Source organism: Acipenser ruthenus, chromosome 22, assembly GCF_902713425.1.
Source record: "Acipenser ruthenus chromosome 22, fAciRut3.2 maternal haplotype, whole genome shotgun sequence".
NCBI lineage: Eukaryota > Metazoa > Chordata > Actinopteri > Acipenseriformes > Acipenseridae > Acipenser > Acipenser ruthenus.
The window spans coordinates 22769903-22796952 of NC_081210.1; positions in this window are offsets into that span (position 1 = coordinate 22769903).

Below are 27050 nucleotides of genomic sequence, written 5' to 3' on the forward strand. Positions count from 1 at the left end.
GATTCTTGGCAAATAGAGATCCCTTCTGAATCAACACCTTCTCAAGTGGTGGAAGAATACATCATTTATTGAAGGGAACTGCCAAATGATTAGGGACACAGATTTTAATAGAAGAGAGAAAACAGCAGTTTTTAGCTTGCCACACCAGGGGCTTCGCTTTTTATTTATTGTGACAGTGAATGAAAAGATTACATTTCCATTTCAATTCGAAGACTACCACCAACAGTACTTTTGGGATATGCCTGCCACAGGTCAGGTATTCACTTAGCATTTTATGTCAGAGCTGCCGATAGGCCCCTCCGAGGAGTGACGTCCTTGGTCCCGCCTCCCGATGGATCAAATAGTCACTCCACAGAGCTCACTTCCTCTTTTGCATCGAACCCGTGATGCGACCTCACAGGTTGGTGGTTGTCTTCTCTTTCAGGGAACCAGGGTTACATCCGTAACTTAACTTTTTCTACACTAAGTGGTATCTTCAATCAATAACAGCTAGCACTATTTGACCAAGGAAAAACATTCGTGTTTTTTTTTAAAAAAGCAATTACATAACGTTTTTTAATGGCCGTTCCTGTGTTCAGGTTCCATCTGTGGCACTAATACAAGATAACATGCTAACATTTTGGACCCATCCCAATTACCACTAAGGATGGTGAGTACAAATCTAAGAGAAGAACAGCTATCATTGCAACAGAACAAATTACAGCATGATCTGCAAATTGAAATCAATTACCCAATCTCGAATTAATGTGCAAACAGAAAGAATGAATGCATGCAAACATCTCAGTGAGAGAAGAAAACCAATAAAGAATGTGTGTTAGTGGACTGGAAGAAGAAAGCATACATCAAAAGCTTGTCACATTGAAAGAAATTGGTAATGTTTTCAAAGGCAGGGTTTGCCTGATCAGACCATTTCTAGCAAAAAAGCTGATCTACCCATATGACATATGACAGTGATGTGCAATTTACAAATATTATTATTACATTAAAGCACTGGAAACCTATTGCTTTTTCCAGGCTCCTTTCTTAGATTCTCATCTCCTCAGAAAGCATTCGTTACTGGAAAGGTATCTGAGTACTGTCTTCCTAATGGGCTCATTGCCAATGAAACACTGTGAATCAATAGCAAGCCTGGTTTAAGTAGGTCATGTTAACCCTGTCCAATTAGGACTACCACCTTCTGAGGAGCTTAAACTAGGTTTTTAACTTGTAACTTGAACTTTGCAAATGGAATTTAGCTTTTCAAATATGTAACAAGGTCTCTTCTTCAGGTGAAAGTAGGAAAGAGAGGCTGATGTCTACATTCAAAGGTGACATCAGAACTTTAGCAAAAAGAACCAATTTTGAATCACTACAATTCTAATGCAAGAAAAAAAAAATCTGTGTTGAAAAAGAACAGGATGAGTGGCTGCACAATAAACAATGACGATAACAAAGACAAAATAAATTATATGAATAAAATGCAAACATTGTAACAGTCAATACTAATATAGGGAAAGAAATAATAGTAAAACAGAGATAAATAAATACATTATAAACACAGAGATACACATGCATACCACATATTCACACACACACACACACACACACACACACATATAAAATAATTGATGGGCTTCAGTGAGTTACAGGAAAATTCCATCTAGGGTTTCTTTGACGTCATGAATTACAAGTAATTTATAAACTGTCACAGAAACCCGAGATGTAATTGTTTTCCTGTAACTCACTGAAACGGCCCATCTATTATTTTTTATAATACATGGATACCCTTGTGATGCTAATATTAAAGAAGACGCGGTTCAGCAGTACAGTTTTTTTTTTAAACATAGTGTTTCAGTACTGTACCGACGTTCTGTGTCATTATCCGTTAGTGCTTCAGCTTTATTTGGATGATTGCCTTTACCTTGTTTTAATTTCCTGTTCCTCTCCAGTTTCTCTGATATACGAATGTACCAGCTTTACTTTTTTTTTTAAATGTATTCTCATTTTGTTGATCATTAATGAACATTTCTGTACTGTGGGTACTGTTGTCGAGTGATTGAAAACAAGACATTTTGTGTTTGAATTGAAAGTGACGGTCTCGAGGAGTTGAATGGGTCAAAGTTCAAGTATATTTTCCTCTAGAGAAATTATCACTTTTTGACATCACTACTGACTACTATGATTATTTTTTTGTTTAGTTAGCCCAATAAAACGTATCACATCTCCTTCTCTTAGTCTAAGATTTCTCGGAAAGACAGAAAATCATTTATTTCAATACACGTTGATGCGTTACTTAGTAAGCAATGCATTTATGAAAAATCTCATTATTGAGTTTTGTTCATCGTCTGGATCATTCTTGACATGGAGGCAGTATGGGGTTGTATATATGTTTTTTTAATGTATTTCTGCTGTATTTACGAAGGTTCAAACATATATAGCTGTTTAACATTTTGCTGAAATATGGCACAAAACATAAATTATTATATATCTCCATTGCCTCCAAACAATCCAGTTTTCTTTACTATACACATCAAACTTTGCAGTATAGTGCAATTGTTTCCTTTTAGGTAATTTCCTGGTGCACCAAAAAAGGTCCCCTGAAGAAACACACGTTCTGTCCAGACCAGAGTGCCGTGCAAGAAATCCAAGAACTAATATATCATGATTGCAGAATCAATCAGTTTGTTTCAAGTTTTATTTTAAATAACACTTTGGTGTAGTCATTGTGTATATATATATAGTAGTGGTTAGGATATATATATCCATGCTTTTTTTCTGGTTGTTTTGAATCCCTTAGCAACAATTGCTATAGGTAACATTTAAAGTACTTTAGCTTTTATTGCATTTATTTATTTTTGAACTCTGTGATTATTACTATTATTTATTAGCAGACGCCCTTATCCAGGACGACTTATAATTGTTACAATATATCACATTATTTTTACATATAATTACATTATTTTTTACACATTATTTATGTATTATTATTATTTTTTTTTTACATACAATTACCCATTTATACAGTTGGGTTTTTACTGGAGCAATCTAGATAAAGTACCTTGCTCAAGAGTACAGCAGCAGTGTCCCCCATGTGGGATTGAACCCACAACCCTCCGGTCAAGAGTCCAGAATCCTAACCACTACTCCACACTGCTGCCCATGATAGTAATACATCAGAGGTAATTTGTGCTGGCTCTGCCCAGTCCTCCAAGGTTCTGTGTTTGCAAGAGCAGGGTGCTGCATTATTGTTTTAATGTTTAAACTGCACCCAAAAAGGCAATGCATCGTACTAAGGGAAAACTTTTTTTTTTTTTTTAAACTATCAGACCTATGAATATTTCCTTTACACAACTTACGAAAGAGTCATCTATGAAAATCACCCGTAACTTCAAAAACAAATTTTTGGTCGAGGACCTTAAGAAATGTAATTGATTTAAATTAAGTGAGGCTGAGTGGGAATGAATGTTTCCTACATGTTCACACTGGGCCCTTGTTTGCAGCTGTTGTTGCTGAATAAACACATAAATGTACTTAACTACATCCATACCTCTGTGAGAGACTCTGCAATAACAGTTGTAAGTAAATCATGAGCCATCTCCTTGGTGATAATGGTGTGTCTAATGCAGATTTTAAGGTAACATCATCTTGCAAAGCCATTACAACCATCCAACTCCCCAAGCAGAGAGCGGGATGATGAATTGAGTTCATTTTCCCCTTTTTGATATATTATTTTTCTTACCTCTTATAATTTGTGCACCCCAGGTGGTCGGGGTGAATTTATTTTTAGTGCATGCTAATAAAAGCAGAATGCTGTGCTCTGTTCTATTCTTTCTAGTCTCATAAAGTTGCAATAAGCATCATAAAATATGTATTGGTTTGCTATAACAATGTCTCTGCATGAACATTTTTATTTAATATGACTGGCAGCTCTTTTGCCCATTAAAGACAATTTGTGATCTGGAAAGAGCACAGGTCATGGTTGTTGTTTTTTTTTTTCTACAAATCATATACTCTGAAACATTTAAGAGAAGTACCCCTGTTTTTAGCGAGTCCCCTTTTTTTACTGCTGTTTCCCCATAATTTACAATTATGTTTCCTAACAGTAGCGACTCCCAAAAACAACCACAAAGAAGAATTGAAGCTCAGTAGGTGTCTAGAATTGAAGCTCAGTAGGTGTCTTCTGATCCCACCTGCCAAGCCAATCGCCTCTTTACAGACAAGGTCAGCAGGTGTCTCGAATGTATGGGGTGCCTGGTCAATAGGCGCTGCTGTAGTTCAGTGAGGTGAAACAGTCTCTGCAGGTTTTCCTCCCTATGCAGGGGGAGCTCCAGTGAGGATCAGCAACATGGCACAGCCAGGGCAGGAGCGCTCCTGACAGTATGACACCCTGCATATCAAGAGGCAGTGTCTTTACCAGACGAGCCCCTTGGGATTCCAGTACAAATGGGCTGAACACCATTTCTCCCAAAATACGTTGTTCTGAAAAAAAATACTTAAATAGCCCAGTTAAAAAAGCAACATTTCAGCAAGAGCTATCTAAATTAAATGAGCCATGTCTTATCATGCTGATTGGACTTTGTTTGTATAAAAGCACGGTGTCTCAAGGTCAGATACTCAAATGTGTCAAAACAGGCAGTGTTAATAAGCTCCAGGGAGAGTCAGTTCACTGTTCAGTAGCAGCTGTCTAGGAGCAGTACATGATCTGAAGCCACATAAGACCTTTTTGCTATCAGCCGAAAGTTCCTCATAATTGTTTATTTCCTGGTATTTTGCTCAGGGATCACTCAATATTGTTTCCTTTTCACAGCAATTAAAAAGAATTGTTTTCACAAACATTGCCGTTTTGGAAACCAACTCAAGACTAATTAGGTCTTCACCCAGCCAGGCTGCTATGGTGCTGTAATCACTTTGAAATGAGCTCTGCTTCCACCTTCTTGAAACGGAGTTGGAACAACTACAAACATTTTACAGTGATATACACTCTAAACAGGTACAGCCTATATTGAAATAATAGACAAAACATCCAAGTGCATTTTAAAATACTTATCAGTCACTGCCACTGTAGTTAATGTCTTTTGCATCTGACACAACATTTTCCGTATTATTTTTCACATGGGATACTAAGAGGAAGTGTGGATAAATTGTATGAGCCGGGAAATAGCAACCCACATGAAGTATTAGAGCTATTACAGCTTAGAACTGGCACCATACATATATTATACATATTGTGAGAGGTGTTTCATGTACAACATTAATTCAGCCTCTGCCACTACCTCTACAAGTGAGTCTGGAGCCTGTGTGCAATGGTTAGTGTTGGGTTGGGAAGCACGAGATACCAAGTTCACACCAAGTCACCAATATTGTACTGGTGTGATAACATTTACAGTGCTGTCCTCTCCTAATATACTAAAGTGTAATCAACACGATACCATACTTGCATTACATGTTCATTTGCCTACTGGGGTCATGCTTTTGGATATCATAGTAGAATTATAAAAAGCAGGTCTTGCTAAATATGAATACCCATATACTGCTCGCTCACATTAGAGGGTAAAGGGAAAAGAAAATCGTACATGGTTTCATTTTTCATAGTTACACAGCTCCAGTTTGATCTGGCATTTCACCCAGCAGCTCTGCCTGTCACCAGGGAAAGCAGCTCAGGTGAAAGGTTTCAACTTCCCATACCTATTATCTTCCTATCACAACGCAAGGTCAGGAATGCTTAACCAATGTACTGGGGCAGTGGGTTTGTGTGACAGCATTCTTTTGACTTTTGTATTCTTTTAACAGCCTGACTTTTAACAGCCTTTTTTCTTGGCTTTTAAGAAACAAGACAGGTATACTGAGTTGTTGCAGAAGCTTTTTCTGGGCCCTACTATCAAAGCAAATGAGAGAATTTTATAAAATGTATCTGGATTTCACTTGAAGTCGTTATTTAGGTGTCCTTTAGATTTCTTAAAGTACTGACGAGAATTTGAAGCCTCATTTACCAAAAATATTAAAAAATAAGTCTTTGGAAACTGCAGTGGAGACAGCTGTGGAGGTGAAAGAGAAGTGTTGTTGTGAGGTTCATTTTCAAGTTGACAAGGGAGAAATAGCTATTAGAATATCACAGCCATGGGATCAGGGTATTACAGGGGATGATAAATCTGAAGAGATGGCTTCAGTATTTTTATTTCCTTTCAGGTCACTTCTCCAAGTCAGCCAACAGGGTGCAGTATAGTATTTCAGTTATTTGTTATTTCTGTACTCTTTATAAGAAAGAAAGAAAAAAAGAAAGAATTTTTCTTGCCCAAGATACAGCAGGACAGGATATGGACAGGATCATCATGTGAATTGTGCATTAATTAATTGTTTGTTGCCATAAAACAAACAATTCCTCTGCTTATAAGTAAAGACACTAATAATAATAATAATAATAATGTGATTCAAATAAGGGAGCCAAACATACAATTTTATGCAGATTGAGTATAAATACAGAGTATACTTGTCGCCAAACATTGCTTGACATTTAATTTTTTATATGCAATACATGTATGTTATTTTTTTATTTGCTTCCTCTTAAAATTGTATTATGCGTTAGATTGCTTTTCGCACAACCTTTTAACAGTCCTTGGGCAAATGTCAATTTTTTGTTGATGGAACCGAGAATTGTCGCAGTAATATGGGATATCACTATAGTCTTTTTTATTTATGAATGGACTGATCATTATAGATGGTTAATATATAGCAATGTTATTCTATTGTACTGCATATACATATACTGATAACCTGCATACTCATAAAAATAAAAAAAGGTTTATTTCATGTTCCATTAATAACATTATAGTTACTTATGAACTGCCTTATTGTTTTAAGAATTGCACCATTTGAATGTAAAAAAAAAAAGAATTTTCCTTTTAAATAGTGTGTTTTTTCCTTTTCAAATAGGGATATTGTTCTGCTGGACTTGACAGGGAAGATACTATGGTTGATATTCACAACACATTTAACAAAGCATTTATGCTACGTTTGCATACAAAATGTAAAAAAACAATTACTTATGTCATATAACTAGCTAAACATGTGCTTAAATTAACTTCCTGAGTTATTCATCTGAAGCTTTTGTTTTTTCTGAAAAAAACAGGTGTTAACTTGGCAATGCTTTGTGAATACAGCCCTACAGTATGCATGGCTGCCAAAGTCCTGACCACAACACCTGCAACACCAGTCTGGAAGTTGAATGCATTGTACCAGGTCACATTGATTTACAATTCCCAGGATCTGGCAACAAATTGCTCTGTGACACGAATAAAGGAAAATGCATTGCTCTGCACACACGCACACGCACACGCACACGCACACGCACATACACACACACAACCAACACAGAACTTTTGAAGACATTGAAAAAGACTACTAGTTGAAATGTTTTTCATTGAATTTCTTACGTTTCTTTTAGCATTTCAAAATTCTCAGAACTTTAAAAAAGAGTTTTCAGAGTTGTTTGTTCAACAGCACAGTTTGTCAGAGATATATGTGCAGTGTGCCTTTGTTATTGCAACAGCTTTTCAACAGCAGACGCAAGACGAAGAAAAGCAGCACAGCTGCTTCATACGGTAAACATAAACTTGAACTTGGCTTTATCTATGTTGTGCTGTGGCCCAGGGCTCTCCAATAATACAACTAATAACAACAATTCAAATCTTAGTGTAAGAGAAGAAGCCAGTTTGCACTCGCAAGGACTTCTGGATCCATTTCTAAACACTTGACCACACAGTCCAGTCCTTTTTTTTTTGATTTTCACTGTAACACAGATATGCTTTTTTCCCCAAATCATAACTCATGAAAGCTTGTTAATATTGTAAATACAAAAACAAGCATTATTGTAAATATCAGGTAAGTGTTTAATGCAAAGATATTTACATTGCTTCCTGTATACATTCATGACTTGCGATATCCATGAACTGTATAGTATTTCACAAGGACCTCATTTTCAAATGATTTATGGTAACACTATCTCTTCCTGCTTTTGCTTTAGCAGAAACTGATCAAGAGAGTTTGTGTGTGGTCGACACACTAGGCATTGTACTCCTGGGCACACTGTACCATCATGCTGGTACGAAGGCGCCAGGTTTTGCTTATGGAGTTTCCCCCTGCAGAGCCATTTTCAATAAATAAATGAGTTATTTAAAAAAAGCAACAACAAAAAAAATAATCATAAAATGAAAATGGCTTCTTGAGATTATTCTGTAATGGTTCTTAAGCATGTGTGTGTGTGTGTCAATGATAAAATAAGCAGCCCTCATGACAACGCTCAGCTGCCTTCTTCATGTAGGGTAATTAGCCGTTTCCTTGTCACACTGACAGATGCAATGATCCTCCTCCTTTTCAAGATGGTCCCCTGGCCCATAAATAACCTCTGGTCTTGTCATTGCTTGTTTGTTGTGTGATGCTAACAAATATCATCCCCTTCCGACCTCCCCTACTTGACCTGACAATAAACCAGGCTCTATTCCCTGATAGAAGAAGGTCCCTGCCAGGTTTAGCTTGTAGCTACATTTTTTCTTTTTTCTCGAGATTGCCAAGGCTCCTGATTCCTGCTATAATGCTTCATTGCTCCTCATTTTAATGCTTGCTGAAGACAGAAGAGGCACACAGGCACATACTGTGGATTTCAGGTCCCAGCGCTGTAGCGGCATGTTTATTTATCCCCACTCTGCTGCACTATAACCTTTCCTTCCTGCATTAACATCAAGAAATTCACACAGATTGCTGCAGTTCAACATGTTCAGTTATTTCTTTTAGTTAAGAACAAGCTTTTATATCTTGATTTCATTTTAAATATCCAGAGCTAACAAGCTACTTCTCAGAGAGTGGACATAAACAACCTTTTTCTTTTGAATGTTATCAAAATAATTTATTTTGCTATGGCAGTGGTGGGTTCAGATTATTGAATAGGGCTGTAAGGTAAGAAATGACGGTGATGGTAAACAAAACAGCTATAATTTGAAGTAGACTTCCTTCCACATTACACACTAAAACTAGTTTTCCTTTCAAATGTGTTCAGCAATAAATGTATATTTGTCGATAGAGGGATTACTGTACAATGGCCTTGCCCTTATTAGTAAGGCGCAATACTGTACTTTTCAACCACAACAGCTTTCATCACTGACTGTCTTCTTGCTGGTAAGAAGGATTTGCTTTTCATCATCTCCCCTGCATGCAGCAGGCTAGCAGACATCCTTTGCTAAGCCATGGATTGCTGCCTTGCCAAGTTCACCATGAAAGGTGAAGAACTATGTCTAAAGTGACAACTTCCACACTGCAGTGTATTAAAGGTTGCTGGCCTCATCTTCACCATCTGTTCATTTTTGCTCATCCCTCTTGTCTCATCACCCAAGGGGCCCTGCATTAGTATACATGTATTACCCTTCCCTCTCATACCCTTAATAGAATCATAATATAGCAATACAAAGGGTATCTACAAGCAGGCATATGAGGTTAAAAACAGACAAGTAAGGAAATAGGCTCTCTGTATTCTTACAGCCATTATGGAGCCACACTCTTTCCCATGGTTCAGACCTTTAGCCCACATTTCCTCCCTCAGCAATAATCTTAAACATGCATTGCCTCCCAGTCCCTTCGCTCTAACCACTACAGTAGATTACACTGCATCCTATTTCTCAGGTCTTGTTTTGACTGTACTACTTGCCAGTCCTGAGTTCACATTTCTTCACACATACTTGTACAGGTTTCTGGATTAAAGATTTATACCGCCTCAGAAAAAAAACAAATGTCCTGTTTATTTTAGTACAAGCCACATCTGTCTCGCTGTTATACAAATCAAGTGAAAGGTAGGCGGAGATACTGAAATATATGAAATCTATTTAAATATGCACCCAAGGAGCAATTGCTGTGTCTCATATTAATCACATTAGAATCACAATTAAGATACAAGCAAACTCATAAAAATTTATTTTAAGAAGCTGTTGGTATAATTTACTGTTGTTATAAAATATTAGTCATGCAGTTTGGAAGTTTTAAAAATTCAAGATCCCTTTTAAAATAGCACAACGTTTAAGTTAGATGTACCAATTGTAACTTTCTCTTTACATACTGCATGTGTAACTGAATGTTAAAGCTTGCAAACCATGTGTGGGTGTTTTGTTCATATTTGACTATTGTTATGTAAGTTAATTTACAGTACAGTTCTTTTTGAAAAGAAATACAGGTTGCAAGAGCAGCTTGTTGTAGTAGATGCATTTAATCTTTCTTTTCAGAATGAAATTCTTTGGCCCCATAATACAGTAAGGAATGTGTATTCTTCTTTTAGCTTCTAATAAAAGCTTAGATCAGACAGTATTTTGTTTGCAATGAAGATCACAGTATGAAATTCCTTTTTTGATAAATATTTGATATTATAACCAACTAGAATAGCACATTAAAAGACTAAATGTCATGAAACTAACAAGAAATAACAAGTTGTTGGTAGTCAGACTTGTTCCCTTGTATATTACAGAGTTTCTACTGTACTGGACATGTCTGGTTAATGACCTGGTCATAGTTGAGAGTATTGGTTGAGGTCAAGAACACTGGCGTAGATTTAGCTAGGGACGGTAGGGACATGTCCCTACCAATGTCAAGGGACCGTTGAATTGTCCCTACCAATAATTTTGATAAATCTGAAACGTCTTTTGTCAAGTCATTTTATCCGCTCCACAAAGGGTTAACTCTCTCAAGATCCCCTCGTTGCTCCTCCCTCCTCCAAAAAAAAAACAAAAAAAAACGCTAATTTGATTGGCTTTGGCTCTAGGTTCTCAACCAGGGGGGCTGTGAAACCTTCCAGGGGGGTGCAGTGAACGTTTGAATAATAACGTACTAGTAATAATAACAGTGACGTGCCAAACGATACTACCGATTTCACCCTTTGAGTGCAGCGAGTTATTAAAGAGAGAAAAAGAGATACAGATATAAAAAGTAATTCCAGTGGGGCGTGAGTAAAACAAGGTTGGGAATCGCTGGCTTAGGCTGGACTCTGGAATGACACTCATCTGAAGTTGCCGCTTGCCGGTCAGTCTGATATGAGTGTGAGCCACTGATTGAATAAAAGGCAGGTGCCGGTTTGTCAGGTCGTGAGCAACATAGTTTGAGAGAATAAACCTACCTACCTACCTAATGGGTAGGTAAGTAAGTTTATTACGTTAGCGACCCATTGCTAGCTGCTAACCCCACGTCCTTGGTGGCTAGCTAGCTTGTTTCACAGCTAAATCATTGTGTGTGTGTGTGTGTGTGTGTGTGTGTGTGTGTGTGTGTGTGTGTGAGAGAGAGAGAGAGAGAGAGAGAGAGAGAGAGAGAGAGAGAGAGAGAGAGAGAGAGAGAGAGAGAGAGAGATGGAGAGATGTTTTGATATCGTCAACCAACTAAGGTTATCTAATCACTTCAATTTGGCTTTAGGTGACTAAAGCATAATGGCAGCCAAAAAAAGAAAGATGGACGTAAGGAAGTTTTTTTTTTTTTTTTTTTTTACAAAAAGTCAAAGTGTAAGTAGGAAGATGTCGTTAAAGTAATGAACAAAATTGATACTGATTCTCAAAGCAAAAGTAAAAATAACACTATGTAACACAATTTTTGTTCCTGGGTAGTAAGTGTTATTTCCTAATTGCTTATGCCTCAAAAGTATAGAAAATGGCTATTATTCCCCACAAACTTTGCTTTTGTGACCAGGACAGTGATATTTTGTGTCTTTTCGTTCACATAAAGTCAGAAAAAAACAACATATGAATCCAAATTAACATGTATTTATACTAAAGTAATACAAAAATGACTACAAAAGATTTAGAAGTGAGTAGTTTTTCGATATTTACGATTATACTGTAAATCACTTTCACGAATCAGCCCCCAAATGTAGTCTCCCATCATGTTCTCGTTATACTGTCCTTGGTAGCGACGTTCAAAGTCCAGTATATCCTGGTGGAAGCGCTCGCCTTGCTCCTCCGAGTACGCTCCCATGTTCTCCTTGAATTTATCAAGATGAGCATCAAGGATATGGACTTTGAGGGACATCCTACAGCCCATTGTGCCGTAGTTCTTCACCAGAGTCTCAACCAGCTCCACATAGGTTTCGGCCTTGTGATTGCCCAGGAAGCCCCGAACCACTGCGACAAAGCTGTTCCAAGCCGCTTTCTCCTTACTAGTGAGCTTCTTGGGGAATTCATTGCACTCCAGGATCTTCTTTATCTGTGGTCCGACGAAGACACCGGCTTTGACCTTTGCCTCAGACAGCTTAGGGAAGAAGTCTTGAAGGTACTTGAAGGCTGCCGACTCCTTATCTAGAGCTCTGACAAATTGTTTCATAAGGCCCAATTTGATGTGCAGTGGTGGCATCAGCACCTCCCGGGGGTCCACCAGTGGCTCTCACTTGACGTTGTTCCCCCCACAGAGAACTCGGTCCGCTGTGGCCAGTCCCGCCTGTGGTAGTGCGCCTTGGTGTCCCTGCTGTCCCAAAGGCAAAGATAGCAGGGAAACTTGGTAATACCGCCTTGGAGACCCATCAGGAATGCCACCATTCTGAAGTTTCAAAATGCGTCTGCCGGATGCTTGCAGCCTCTTGATGCCATCTCAGAAAAATGCAGATATGTATCCGCTTAGGCAGCTGGAACTAAACTGAACTGGTGGGCTTAAGGCCCCTGTATTTATACTACTATTTATATTACTGGAAAGTTCTAGAAAGTTCTAGAAGTTACTCCAAGTTTACTCAGCACTGAATCTATCTGGAATGTTCCTGAAAATAGGTAAATTTCAAAATATCACTGTCCTGGTCACAAAAGCAAAGTTTGTGGGGAATAATAGCCATTTTCTATACTTTTGAGGCATAAGCAATTAGGAAATAACACTTACTACCCATGAACCAAAAAAAAAAATAAAAATTGTTACACGGTGTAATTTACTAATGAAGTTAGCAGAGTCATACTTTCTCTCTAAACAGCATGCATCAATTTATCATTTTATCAGGCAAATGAAGCAGTGCAGCCTGGTAAAAGCAGTACAGAGGCAGGTGGAGCAACAGGGTCGCAGGTGAGGTCTGTAATGGCTTAGTGATTATAACAGTGAAAGTGTTAGACTCAGTTTTGAGACATGTTATTGTTTGAGGCACATTGTGATATGATAGTAGGCTAATGCTGTATAGTAATACTCAGCAAATAAAGTTAGCATAGCCATATATTTTCTCTCTATATGGCATGCATCAATTTATTATTTTATCAGATGAATGAAGCAATGCACCCAGGTACGAGCAGCAGCACAGACACAGGAGAGGCAGGCAGAGCACGTGAGTGTGCATGTCCTTATGCTTGTAGCGCCAGGGGTATTGGTAGCTTACAGTAAGGCTGGGATAGGTTATAATTCAGGTTATTAGTAATTCTATAGCAGGGATGTCAAACCAGCTTCCAGGACGGACATTTTATCATAGTGTTTTAAGTGTATACCAGCCAACTTCATGTCAATCAGATTGTCCTCCATTTATGTCCAGCATTCATTTCAAGTGACCATTTAACAGCTGTCTCCTAAAATTTTATTTCCCGGGTGGGCATGCCCCCGAACCCCCCTAGCAACCGCGACTCTGCCCCCCTAAATAATTGTGTCCCCACCAATGTTCAAACCAAACCTACGCCCTTGGTCAAGAAGGTCCTTTATAAATGTATACTGTGCATTATCAAGGCATTTTTAAAATAATAATTCAGTGTCAGACAATTGGAACTGAGAAGGTCTCTTTATTTGCAGATAGTGATAAGCGAAGAACAAAAAAAAGCCTAAAAAACTAAAAAAATATTAAGGATGGAGATCAAAGATGAACACAGAGCAGTGATAAAGTCAGAGAGGGCAGTATTTATGGAAGTTATTCTGTGAGTTGTGAATTAAATATTCCACTGGGGATGGGGAGGGTGTGGAGGAGGAGGAGGAGGAGGAGGAGGAGGAGGAGGAGGAGGAGGAGGAGGAGGAGGGGGGGGGAGCGGGGGGCGGTTAGATAGTTGTGAGCTGGAGGGCAGAACAGCAGGTGACTAATCTTATATTATGAAAGTTTTCAGTCATAAGCAGAGCATTTGTAGACAGCAGTCTCTGGGTTGAGGAGTTTTCTGTGCTGGGGTATCTAAGGAGTTTTCTGTGCTGGGGTAAGAGGGTTAGGGCTTGTTACTGAGGTTCGGAAGAATACTGTAGGGACATACAATATTATTGGTTATATTGTTGCAATATTGCTGCCATGTTTGATCCATCAACACAGCTCTATCAGCAAGTACCTTCTCTTCTTACTGTACCTTTATTATTTATGAATGTATGTATTTATTATCAATTCAAGCCCCAGCTTGATTGTCTTTGACTGTTACACATTGATCAGGACTATAACTCAATAGATAATAGCTTGGTACTGAAGTTTCTGTCTGGATCCAACAGGTGCCTGACCAATAGCGTCCCGTGTCTCTGTCAGTAAAGGCAATAGCATGTGAATCCAGGGTTTCAGGCAATCAGGAGCCCCCCCCCCCCCCCCCCCACACCCCCCTGATATTTTTCATTCTGGGACCTTATCTCCAAGGCTCAGCAGCTTGGTAAAATCTGTTGCTTAGCTTCAACAGTGTGGAAGACATAAAGTGGTTTGGACAGGACTAAATGTTTAATTGTTTTCTCCTGTCGATTTTAGAGAAAAAAAGGTAGTGTGTGGCCAACATAATTGAAAAATGGAAAAAGCGAAGTTAATCACATCCCTAGACTGCTTTAACATGTTCACATAGATTTCAGAGCTTAGAATCACTTTGGATTCATTCCTTTTTCAGGCATTTTTATCCAATGCTGTCCTTTAAAACATAATCCACCAAACCATTAAACTAATAACAATGGCCCGTGTATACATAGAATACATAATGGGTCTTAGTAAGCAATTAGATTTACCTCCACTTATGAGCAAAGGCTTATAACTACCGTCATTCCTTTGTACTGTGGGGTCACAAACTTTTGCATCACCCTATAGAATTGACACATTTTGCTTCATAAAGTATTGAATTACATATTGCTTTGTAATTTTCCATATATTAACAAAATGTTACAAAATGGAAAAATCTGACGTTTCGAAATCTAACATGAAATAGACTTTTGCAATATCATTTTTGTAGTTTCTTTGAGTACATGATGTTAAATAAAAGATCTAAATTATGTTCACATAGTTTATTTTATTAAAATTATGTCTTAATGCTAAAATTGTAGGTGATGCAAAACATTTGGCTGGAGCTGTTCACACCTGAGTTTCTGCACATCCTTAAATATGGTAGGGCAATACATGTAGAGCAGCTAACCACTTATTATGATTATTCATTTCTTAGCAGACGTCCTTATACAGGGTGACTTACAATTGTTACAAGAGATCACATTATTTTTACATACAATTACATTATTTTTTACACATTATTTTTACATACAATTACCCATTTATACAGTTGGGTTTTTACTGGAGCAATCTAGGTAAAGTACCTTGCTCAAGGGTACAGCAGCAGCATCCCCACCTGGGGTTGAACCCATGACCCTCCAGTCAAGAGTCCAGAGCCTAACCACTACTCCACCCTGCTGCCCACTTCCATATTAAGTATGAATATAGGCTTTGCTTCTTGACCACATGGCTAATATGTGGTTTGCACACAGCCACCTCGAAGTTTATGATCTCTTAAAACAATTAATAATTTCATACAATAACACTGCCAACAGAATATTTAATGAAGTAATTGATACTTTTATCTTCATCCGGCATAAATGTTTTTTTAATTTCTCTTGTCAGTTTATAAACCAGAGAAGAAGAGTGGTAGATCACATTTTTAAATGTGATAAATGCCAGATGACAGAGAACTCTCATTCTTACATGCAATTTCCTGTGGAGTTCATCATGCATCATTTGCATAGAATTATATGCCACCCGTCTACTTAGAGCATGCATATAATTTACATTTTCAAATCACTGTCACTGTGTCTTTGTGTTCCTCAGAGAGGCCATCAATTGAGAAGGACTGGTTTTAAGTGCCTGAGCCGAGGGTCAGTCCCGCTCCCCCCAACACTGACCATGTTTGGGAGATGAAGAAGAGCAGGGTCCGGGAGCCTATTTTGAAGAGAGGGAGGGGGACGGGATGAGAGAATGTAGAAAGAATTGTCTGAACATTTTCAGTCAAGGTTTCAGTCAATAGTGTTGAAACACTATATTGTCTTTGAGACATGCATTTAATTTGCATATGTATGCTCCCAGGAAGGTTAGTTGAGATAACAAGAATAAAATATTAATATCAATATTGCCATATGTTGTGGTGTTGTGTTTTATGTATTTTTTATTTTTATTTTACTGTAACATGCTCTATACGTTGATTCTAACTCTTAGATGCAACATGTACCAAATAGAGTGATGTCTGAAAACAGTGTTTGTCAATATAGGGTTATATAATGTGATGTATCAAAGAATACATCAATAATAATAATAAACAAAAATAATAAAAACACTTTTAAAAAGCATGGTTCAGAAAAATTTCAGTCAAAGTTTAGCATTTCAAGGATATTGGGTTTTAAATGTCATGGCGTTGTTGGAAGTTATAATAGAATGGTGCTGGTGGAGAGTCTGATGTGACATTTAAGTTTGACATGCCTTTCTTGGGAGATGTGTGACAGGAGCAGAAACATTTGCATTGCTACTGAATTCAAGCTTTGGGAACCAGGTTAAGGGCAGCAGATACATACTTGTTTCCAAAATGCTTGCCTAGTATGATACAAGTAATGCTGTAACCACCATTCATCTTTATTCTTGTTTTAACTTATACTGTACATTGATGTCAATTAAAAAAAGGCAATATACAACAACATTATACAACATGCTTTTCATTGACTCTAGTCCAAAAGTGTTTTCAGTGTGGAGTAAATGTTGAACCTCACATTACTGTATAATTTGTAAATATATATATATATATATATATATATATATATATATATATATATATATATATATATATATACATACATACAATCTTTAGAACTAAAGATGATCAAATTCCATCTTCATGCTATGATGGGAACGTCTTCGAGAGTTGATATGCAAAAGATCCTTCTCCCATACATGTTTGAACCCTTGGAACAGCCAACTTAACAGAATCAGTATAGCCACTGCTCACACAGAATTTATGTAGAAGTTTGGATGCACCTGGAGATACTTTGATGGCTTGCAAACACTGTTCTCATGATATTAGCTGACAATGAGACGTTTCTAAATATGTTTAAAGAAATACGCCAAAAACAGGCTTAACTATTACAGCTTGAAAAGATCTTATGAAGCATGTTATTCCTGTTTGTATCCTGTGTTAACAGAGCACCAGAGCTATTGCATTCAAATATCACCATGATGCTGGACTAATTTTCAAGAACAAAAAACCTGGTGGTCACAGCAAGAGAGTGAGAGAGGGCGAGACAGAAAGAGTGCCCTATCAATCACTCAGCAATTATTTAATGTCCTGCAGTCAGGTAGCACTGCCAGTGCACTGGAGTTAGGGCAAAGCAATCACTATCTATCACTGCTTACTTAGTGTCTAGTGCCAGGCACCTCTTTGTTTAATGTCATGTTTATTTGTCTTGAGATCTTGCCAGCACGTAGGCTGTCAGTACTGTAATGAGAGCAGCCCGTTGACTGCAACTCCCACTAGAAGGTCATTTGAGTGCAATTGCTAACCCACCAAATGGCACGGCGTTCAAGCTTGGATTCTATTGACGAGGGAAGGTGTGGTGTAAGATTCCAAGTAAAGAGGATAAATTACAATGACAGCCTTGAACTTAGACAACAGATAGCATAATAATGAATTCATACTTAGAATTATATTCACTATGGAAATGGAAACCCTCAACATTGGCCTGAAATACATTTTTGTTTTGTTATAATACCGCTCTGCTATCTACAATGTGCAGTGTTTATCTACAGGTAGTGGACAAAAAAAATGGAAACACCTGGGTAAATGAGGGACACCAAGTACAGTATAGAAAGCAAGGGCTTCCACACATGTGTTGCTCATGCATTAATTAAGCAAATAACATCCCAGCATGCTTAGGGTCATGTATAAAAATATTGGACAGGCCTGGTTGCCTAAAATTATGGCTAGTGTGGCTGCAAGAGGAGACCTAAGTGACTTTTAAAGAGGGGTGATTGTTGAAGCGCGTTAGGCAGGCGCTTCAGTGACCAAGACAGCTCAACTTTCTGATGTTTTCACGAGCAACGGTGTCTAAGGTGATGTCGGCATGGAACTCTGAGGGAAAGACATCATCAGCAAAGGGCAACAGTGGACGGAAGCGCAGACTCCAGGATCGTGATATCCGTGCATTAATTCGAAGTGCAAGGCAAAACAGGCGAGCAACTGCAGATCAATTGACTGCAAATTTCAACCTGGGGCGCGAGCAGCCAGTTTCATCAAAAACGGTCTGCCGAGAACTCCACAGAGCGGGATACCATAGTGGCCCAACGCCCTATTAAGTGACTTTACATTGGTGTTTCCATTTTTTTGTCCACTACCTGTACATCTGGATCAGCAAACAAGCAGCACAGACATTGAGGTCTGTTTTAATGATCTAAACAGTGGTGGATCTTAGCACTGCCACTTTTTAAAATGTCACAAACCTGATGAAAGCCCCAGCTGACAAGTTTGTTTCCTTGACTTAGTTTCTTGTAAGTTTTACCTTTTGAATTTTGATTGGGTGTTTTTGAAGTTATAGATGTTAGACAGCAATGTGCAGGTGTACATGTAGATTTCTTCATTCAGACCAGCAACAGACATTGGTTGATAAAATCAACAGGTGAAAGGCATCTTGAATACCTGCAGATGGACAAACTATAAGAAACAAAGGAGACAAATGTTCCAGTGTATGCCATCTATTGAGTAATGGAATGCTATACCTGCTGGAAGCCAGGAAATCCCTGTGTGGCCATGAGAATGTGAACCTGTGGTAGGTTTATATAACTTCCATTTAATATATAAGAGAGGGAGTAAGGGAGAGGGACACAAAGATCACAACTCTTGAGTATTTCCAAACATTTTTGTCTTATTTGCAGGTCTTCTCGACTTTAAGTATTATCATAATGTGAAGATTAAAGGTTTGTTGGCTTGACATATATTAAAGCCGGAGGTATTAATGCCTGCAATTTTCCTTTTTGTCTTACATGAGTCGAATTCAAAGTGCTTTGGGACGTACAGTATCTCAATAGAATTCAATGCCTTATGATGCTATAAGTCAATTTAAAAGTCAAGCAAAGACAAAAAAATCTCAAGCACTGTCCTAAAATATTCCAAACCTATTGTCATCGAAAGGACAACGATTGTTATAAATATGCCACATATTGCTTCAGTACTGAGCCTTGAAAGGTCATTCCTTGATCCTGATTGCTCCCTGTATCTATCTTCCTTGATATGGAGGAAATCTGGGTTTGGATTTTCTCTATAGGGCTTTATCTTAAGCTTCTATCTGGGGATCACATTCTTCTGTTCATGTTAAAATATAATAATAACCAACATGAGGTCAGACATTTACCTCCTACTCCTCCTACATACGTCAGGTCACTCCAAAGAGTGAGAGCCTGTTCCTGATTTCTCATCTTCTCCTGGATAACAACTCTAATTCTTAGCCTGCCCTTGACATCATAAAAGGGAAGAAAGCAGGAACAGTGAATTTAGTGGTGCTGCTGTGATACAGACATGTACAGACATGGCCCCTGTGTGTAACAACATATCAATATAATTAATTATTCAATTGAAATGATTAATTATAGCAGGTCCCATCTTGCATAGTCACATGAAGTAGATGGTATCATATAGTTTAAAGTTGCTTCCTAATATTATATTTTGAAACCAAGGTTTAAAGAATAAATTAACTAGCTTTCTAATAGCTAAAGCAATGCCACAAACACAGTGAGGTGTTGTAACAGGGTGAGGTTACATACGTGGGTTGTCATTGAATAATAATGAGGCAGACACAGAGCAATGGGTGTTGACATGCCGCATAGGTGCGCATATTTAATTCAACACAAGTGCTGATTTAGTGTCATATTTAATAAAGAAAACAAAACAAAGCTAAAAATAAATGTTTGCCACACAAATGCCAAGCGCTAGTCCCACTAAAAGAAACATCCTGCTCCAGGAACCTACTACTCTACGCAAACCCTCTCTATACTGTTTGGGATCAACATCCCCTAAACTGACCTCAGAGTCCCGGCATTCTCACGGCGACTCTTGCCTCTTCAAATGGCCTTTTGAAATGGCCTCGGCTGAGCAATGCCTTCACAAGTACTGTCTTGCAGTGGAAGGGTTTTGTGTAGTTAATACTGTGGAGCAGACGCTCTCCTCCTTGATGTCAACAAAATGCCCCTCTGTGTAGCATTGCGGTGCAGTCGCCTCAATTAATATGAATAATAATAATAATAATAATATACAGAAGAAGAAGAAGAAGAAGAAGAAGAAGAAGAAGAAGAAGAAGAAGAAGAAGAAGAAGATGATGATGATGAAGAAGAAGAAGAAGAAGAAGAAGAAGAAGAAGAAGAAGAAGAAGAAGAATTTGAAGTTTGACGAGTTTGACAAACATCCCTTGTGGTCATTTCTGAAACCATGTTTTAGATGTCACTAAACAAGTGCTGGCTGCATCAGGAAAACGAATTGTATCATAAGTATAATACTGGAAGCTTGTTATTTTTCTTTTTGATAGAATGGTGCAATTAGATTCTTTTTAAGGTTGCGTGTGCAGGATATAAATTATTTTGATTCTGTAAGGTTGGATGCATGTGTGTGTGTAGGGGTGGGGGGGTGGGGTGCAGTTTCCATAGTAACAACAGTCTGCTTCCCCTCATGGTTTCAGCTAAAAGATAAGAGTGTTTCAATACTGAGACACCTGCTTCTATTGATCTGTTGTTCTAGCTAAACAAAAGTAATGCGAAACAAAAGCATTTTGTATATTAAAGGCTGCATCTTTTTGCGTGACACTCCTACCAATTTTATTTTCTGACAGGAATCCCATCCTGACACATTTTCTCTGGTTGGGTCCCTTACCCTTTTCCATATACTGATGAGAGTTCTGGATATACAAGTTTTCTAGCACTCATCGCTTACTGTAACTTTACTAAATAAAACAAACATACTAAAACATACTAATATAAAACCATTTTTATGACCAACCTCAATTTAAATCCTTGAAAAATGAAAACATTTCAGCTCTCTTCATGCTTGCCTTTCAGCCTTTAAAATGGTACATTTTTTTGATGCCATATAGCATGCTTTCTCTGTTCTTTCCTATGTTACAATGGTGACTATATGCAGGGCCGGCGCAAGGATTTTTGCTGCCCTAGGCAAACAAAATTTTGCCACTCATTTTTTTACATACACACAGTGCTTAATATGATTTTCGTAGGGAATCATACTCTGTTTTGCTTCTTTAGATTGAACAGAGCTTGGAAATGCATTTATCTACTGCTGCATTGGCAGGAACATGTACATTTTCCTTACAGAATGTCAGTAGTGCAGGTCACAATGGGACAAGGTCTGTCCAGCTTAAACTACCTTTTCAACAAGAAGAAGTAAACAGATAAGTAAACAACCTAACTGGATCCTGCATCTTTAAGTGTTACCAAATAACCTATTGCACATGTACAGTGAACATAATTAGCAGTGAGGCATAGGGCTAGATGTTACCCCCACATTGCATTTACCTCAATAATGAGTCACACATCATAATTTGTATCGCTGGCCATGGCTGCCACGACTGCCACTGTACATTCTTTTGCTTCTTGGTTTTTAATTACACAGTTTTCTCAATGGATGTATTACATTAATATATATTGCTTTTTATTACCCATGCTGATTGCACCGTTACACTCCTTAAATCTAAGTCTAAGTTATGAAACTGGGTATGAAAGGAAAATGGGACTCTCAGTAGAAACAATATATTACATTAATAACATTATAACACAAAAGAAGACTTATTGATTAGAAGCTTGCTATTGAATCTCTTGACGTAGACACTGAGAAAGGCCTATCGGGTCCTGGTCCATGAAGAGTAAGCTGTGAATTGTTATCTCACATCTCCTAGCTGATAGCAGCCTGTGCAGTGGAGTGGGGTAGGGAATCTGAGAGAGAGAGAGAGAGAGAGAGAGAGAGAGAGAGAGAGAGAGAGAGAGAGAGAGAGAGAGAGAGAGAGAGAGAGAGAGAGAGAGAGAGAGATTGACATATAGAGCCTATGGAGAGAATGGGCTAATCAACATGGACGGCGTAAAAGAAGAGCATAGAAAGAGAACCTTACATGAAGCTATGATGAAGAAGTCAACTTTTCAGGGGGTCCTGAACATGAGTTTCCCTACTGGGAGTACTGTGCATGCCTCAATAAGTCTTTACCTGCTAGCTGCTTCCCCTAATGACTGTTCCATCGTTCTCAGTGTATCACTGAGGTTCTCTAACCTTCCCCCTAGGAATCATGATTGCGCCCAGAAGATGTATTTGAGAGGACTTAGCATTGGATGTACAAGCCTGAAATAAAAGGCTGTCAGAATGAAAGCTGCCAAAAGCATCAGTTTTTAAAAGGTGTAATTCTTTAATTTCCGGAAAGATATGCTTGCATGTGGTTAGATACAACTTTTTGTGAGAGCATATCTGAAGCTCACAAATTCAGGTAGTGGTCTATTTTGGACAGAATGTGAACAGATTTGAAAACTGTATTTTCTTGTATATCTTTCTTCATGGTTGTGTTAAGGAGAAAAAGTTTAAAAAAACCCATTTAAACGCTCAATATGGAAAGATGGATATGAGGCATTTATCCTATCCTGTGGCTAATGCTTTAAACAATAGTGCTTTTTTTATTTTATGAAACCAAATGCACAGAAGGAGAAACAACATAAACAACATATGTCATTTAATTGAAAGTCATCTCACCAAAGTGCATACCAGGTGAAGAGTTCATTCTGAAGTAAGTGAGAATTTAAAATAGGCCAAAGCAGTCCCAAGCAGCTTGTCATTTTAGGAAATATACATCAACGACTTTTACTTGGCATACAGCAGTACACTTCAAAATGTTGCCTCTGCAGAATCAACAATGCAGCACTGGAGGTAAAATATCTCTTACAATGCTTTTGAAGTTTTGTTTAAAGCTTTTCAAACTCACATTTTCCATTCTCTCTTAAAAGCAGCACAGCAGCAAACCAAAAACCTTGAAATTCAACATTCAATAATAGTCTTCTTATGTGTGTGTGGTTTTTTTTTCTTCTTTTTTTTAAACCAAACATGTAATATGAAAAAAAAAAAAAACTTTGGCAATACACTTTTAAGAGCCGAACCTTTTTCAAGCCTAAAGAAAAGCAGTTTGACCCCAACTGGAAAATGCACAGAATGTTGAAGCAGAATAAATATAGACTGCATTCTTCTTTTTCTTTTCTTTTCTTGTTGAAATGAATAAAACCAGGCTTGATAGGCCTACAACGGCGTGTGTGGTCCAATCGGGCAATTTGGAGTAGAATGGTAACAAAGGCCATTTTATTTGTAAGCATCTTTTTGCCATGCTGTGGTATGCTATTCTCTATGCACTCCTTTAGCAATTTACTTTGAGCTTGTATTTAATCTTGCTAAGCCCCTCTTCAGTAAACTTTTGTGTGTGCATAGTGAGCGATTTTCATTTCAATTATATCATGCACATCTCAAGATACGGTTTTCCCTGAGATTTTTCTGGAGACAGATTGAGGAAAATATTGGAATTGTAAAGTAAAGATGATCATGCCTGATTTGGTATACATGAGGAGGTAATTAGTTGCAATATCATCAATCCCAGGGCTCAATTGTAAAGATCATAACACTGGCATAACTCTTTTATTATTTAATTATTGGAAGTAGAGAGTATTTATTTTAGGGATATTATTATTATTATTATTATTATTATTATTATTATTATTATTATTATTATTATTATTATTATTATTTGTAGTATTACTCAATTTCTATAAATAACACAATATGGTTACACTTTACATGGCATTTGTAATTACACTGTAATTGTACATGGTGTAACATGGTAATTCCATTGTAAATACCCAACCCCATTATCTTATTTTATGTTTTCAGTCGTCCTGGTTGTTTTTTATAGATCAGCTCTAAAGTTATGTGAGACACATTCTCACAATTAGTAGAACATGCTTAAACATTGTTAAACTCAACTCACTTTTCATCCATCTTTTTATCAGCTGGCTGGAGGATTGTACTGTATTAAAAACCCTTGTGTCTGTTTCTGTTACACAGATGAAGAATCTCTTTTGAATCCACAGATAGTTCTACGAGAAAGGGTTCATTATTCTACACATACAAGATGTTATGTAAATACAATCAAATGCAACCAGACGCAAACTAGAGTATCACTATGGGCGTGCTGAGGATCCAAAATGTGGGTTCAGGACCTGCAAGTCTCTGTAGTAGTAGTTTATAAATGGCTGTGGTATTATAAATACATGCACTTGGGGTCATTTCAAGGTATTCTGGCACGTGGTATGAAGTAGGTAACATGTTTTTATGGTATAAGCTACAGTAGTAGATGGTTGAAGGTACTTTGCAAACTGGCTCCACATTATTCCAATTGTAGTTTATTCCCAGAAGGCTGGTTGTAATACAACAGACTCCCATCTCTCTCTCTCTCTCTCTCTCTCTCTCTCTCTCTCTCTCTCTCTCTCTCTTTCACTGAATAATGTATGAATAAACTGCCCTTGGTTTTGCTTGCTGCCTGTGCTCTACACTTTAATAAGCTCTGACTCTCCGCAGTGTGTTGAACTCAGCCAGCTACTCCCCGTTCCCCAGTGCTACTTAACCAGGCAGCAGGAGATGGATGTTCCTAAATTCCTAACAGCCTTCCACGGTAAGTGTGTTGTACTTTGGCTCAGTGATGGTCAAATGCTGATCTTTCTACTTCTGTAACAAACACACACAATCACTGAAATGTATTTATGTACAGTATCTTATGAGATACAAAGCCGCTTTACTCACTGAGGCCCTCTGTGTTTTATTATGCAAGGTTATGTCCCACAAGAGCATTCCCCATCAACAACAATTTTTGACACCTCCATGCAAAAATTAACAAAGCTGGCCACTTGAGGGTATTAAAAAAACATTAAGAAAAATAATCATGAAAAGTAAATTTTCCACGGGGGAGCTGGTACATTGTACAGTTGATCTGCAATACATTTTTGGTAACACTTTACAGTAAGTGTCTCTAATTACTGTGTATTTACATAGTAGTTACTTAGTAAATACATGTGTACTTACACATAATTACAATGTTATTATGCATAGTTACAATGTATTTCATGTGTAAATCTTTTTTTTCACGATATAAGTAAACAAAAAAGGGTTAGGGTTAGGTTTAGTGTTAGGGTTAGGATGAGGGTTATATCATTCAAAAAATGTACACATTAAGTACATTGTAACTATGCATAATAACATTGTAATTATATGTAAATACACATGTATTTACTAAGTAACTACTATGTACGTACACAGTAATTAAAGACACAAGTGTTACCACATATTTGGTGTAAGTTTTTGATGTTATTGTTTTCTATGAGATCGTGTGGAAGTTGTAGAAATCAGCCTTTTATATTATGAAAAGACACCCACTGAAGTAGGGTTTCTGAACAGTAATAGAATGTACAGCTAAGCCAAGTTTTTGTCATGGTTTACCTCCTCCTCACCAACCACAACCTCATTTTCGGCCTTGTCAAGGGTTGGCAGTGCCAGTAAGATGTACTATTATTATGCCAGAAGACTATGCAAGGAATGATTTTGTAAAGCCTCGGTTACCTATCACACTGTACTAAATATGGGTTTGATAATCATGGGTGCTGATTGTGCAAGACTGAATGCACTTTCTATTACAAAGCAAGAACCAAATAAGATGTACCTGTATTAATTATTATTATTATTATTATTTATTTCTTAGCAGACGCCCTTATCCAGGGCGACTTACAATTGTTACAAGATATCACATTATACATTATTTCACATTATACAGATATCACATTATTTTTACATACAATTACCCATTTATACAGTTGGGTTTTTATTGGAGCAATCTAGGTAAAGTACCTTGCACAAGGGTACAACAGCAGTGTCCCCCACTGGGGATTGAACCCATAACCCTCTGGTCAAGAGTCCAGAGCCCTAACCACTACTCCACACTGCTGCCCCTTAATTCAACTCTGTGCCACGCTCTACAAATGCAAATATCTCACCACTCCACTATTTTTTCATTAAACATTAAGTAGATAAAATAATAAAAAATCTTCAGTGTTTTAAGATCGAAAAAAAAAAGTTTGAAAGCGTTGCATGGATTTAAAACAATACGATGTATAATTATTAGAAAACTGAGTCGTCCCTGGAAAGAGTTTGATATCAGGGATTCAAGAAGCAAGAACACCTTTTGAATATTAATAGAAATTAAGGAAAAATTAGGCAGGAAATTATTTTATGTGCCCATGCAAGCCTCAACTATAAGACTTAATTTGAGGTTGGAAATTGGATTTTGTTTCACACTAAATATGAAAGCTGGGCCCGCAGGAATTATTTCATTGAGTATGTTAACTAAGAGAAGAGGGGGCAGTGGAGAGGGAGAGAGTGATAGGGGAGGCGGGGATGGAAACAGAGAGGGGGTGCACAGATAGGTATAAACAGAGTTTAAACCCCAATGGAAAGAAACAAATTCCACTTCATACCAAATTCAGCATTTCAAAAATACACAGCGAAAATCATTTTTGATAATGCTTTATATTAAGTGAGGAACCAGTAATCTCCATTTTGTAGCAATCGTGTCATATTAATTTAATTAACCAAACCCTAGGTTTCCTTCCTAAACTTAATTTAAACATTATTAGCAGTTATTACTGGAAATAACGGTAACACTTAGTCACTTAGTAAATGTATGTGTACTTACACATAATTATAATGTTATTATGCATAGTTACAATGTACTTAACATGTAAATCCTTTTGCACAATAAATGTAAATAAACAATTGTATCAGAAAAGGGTT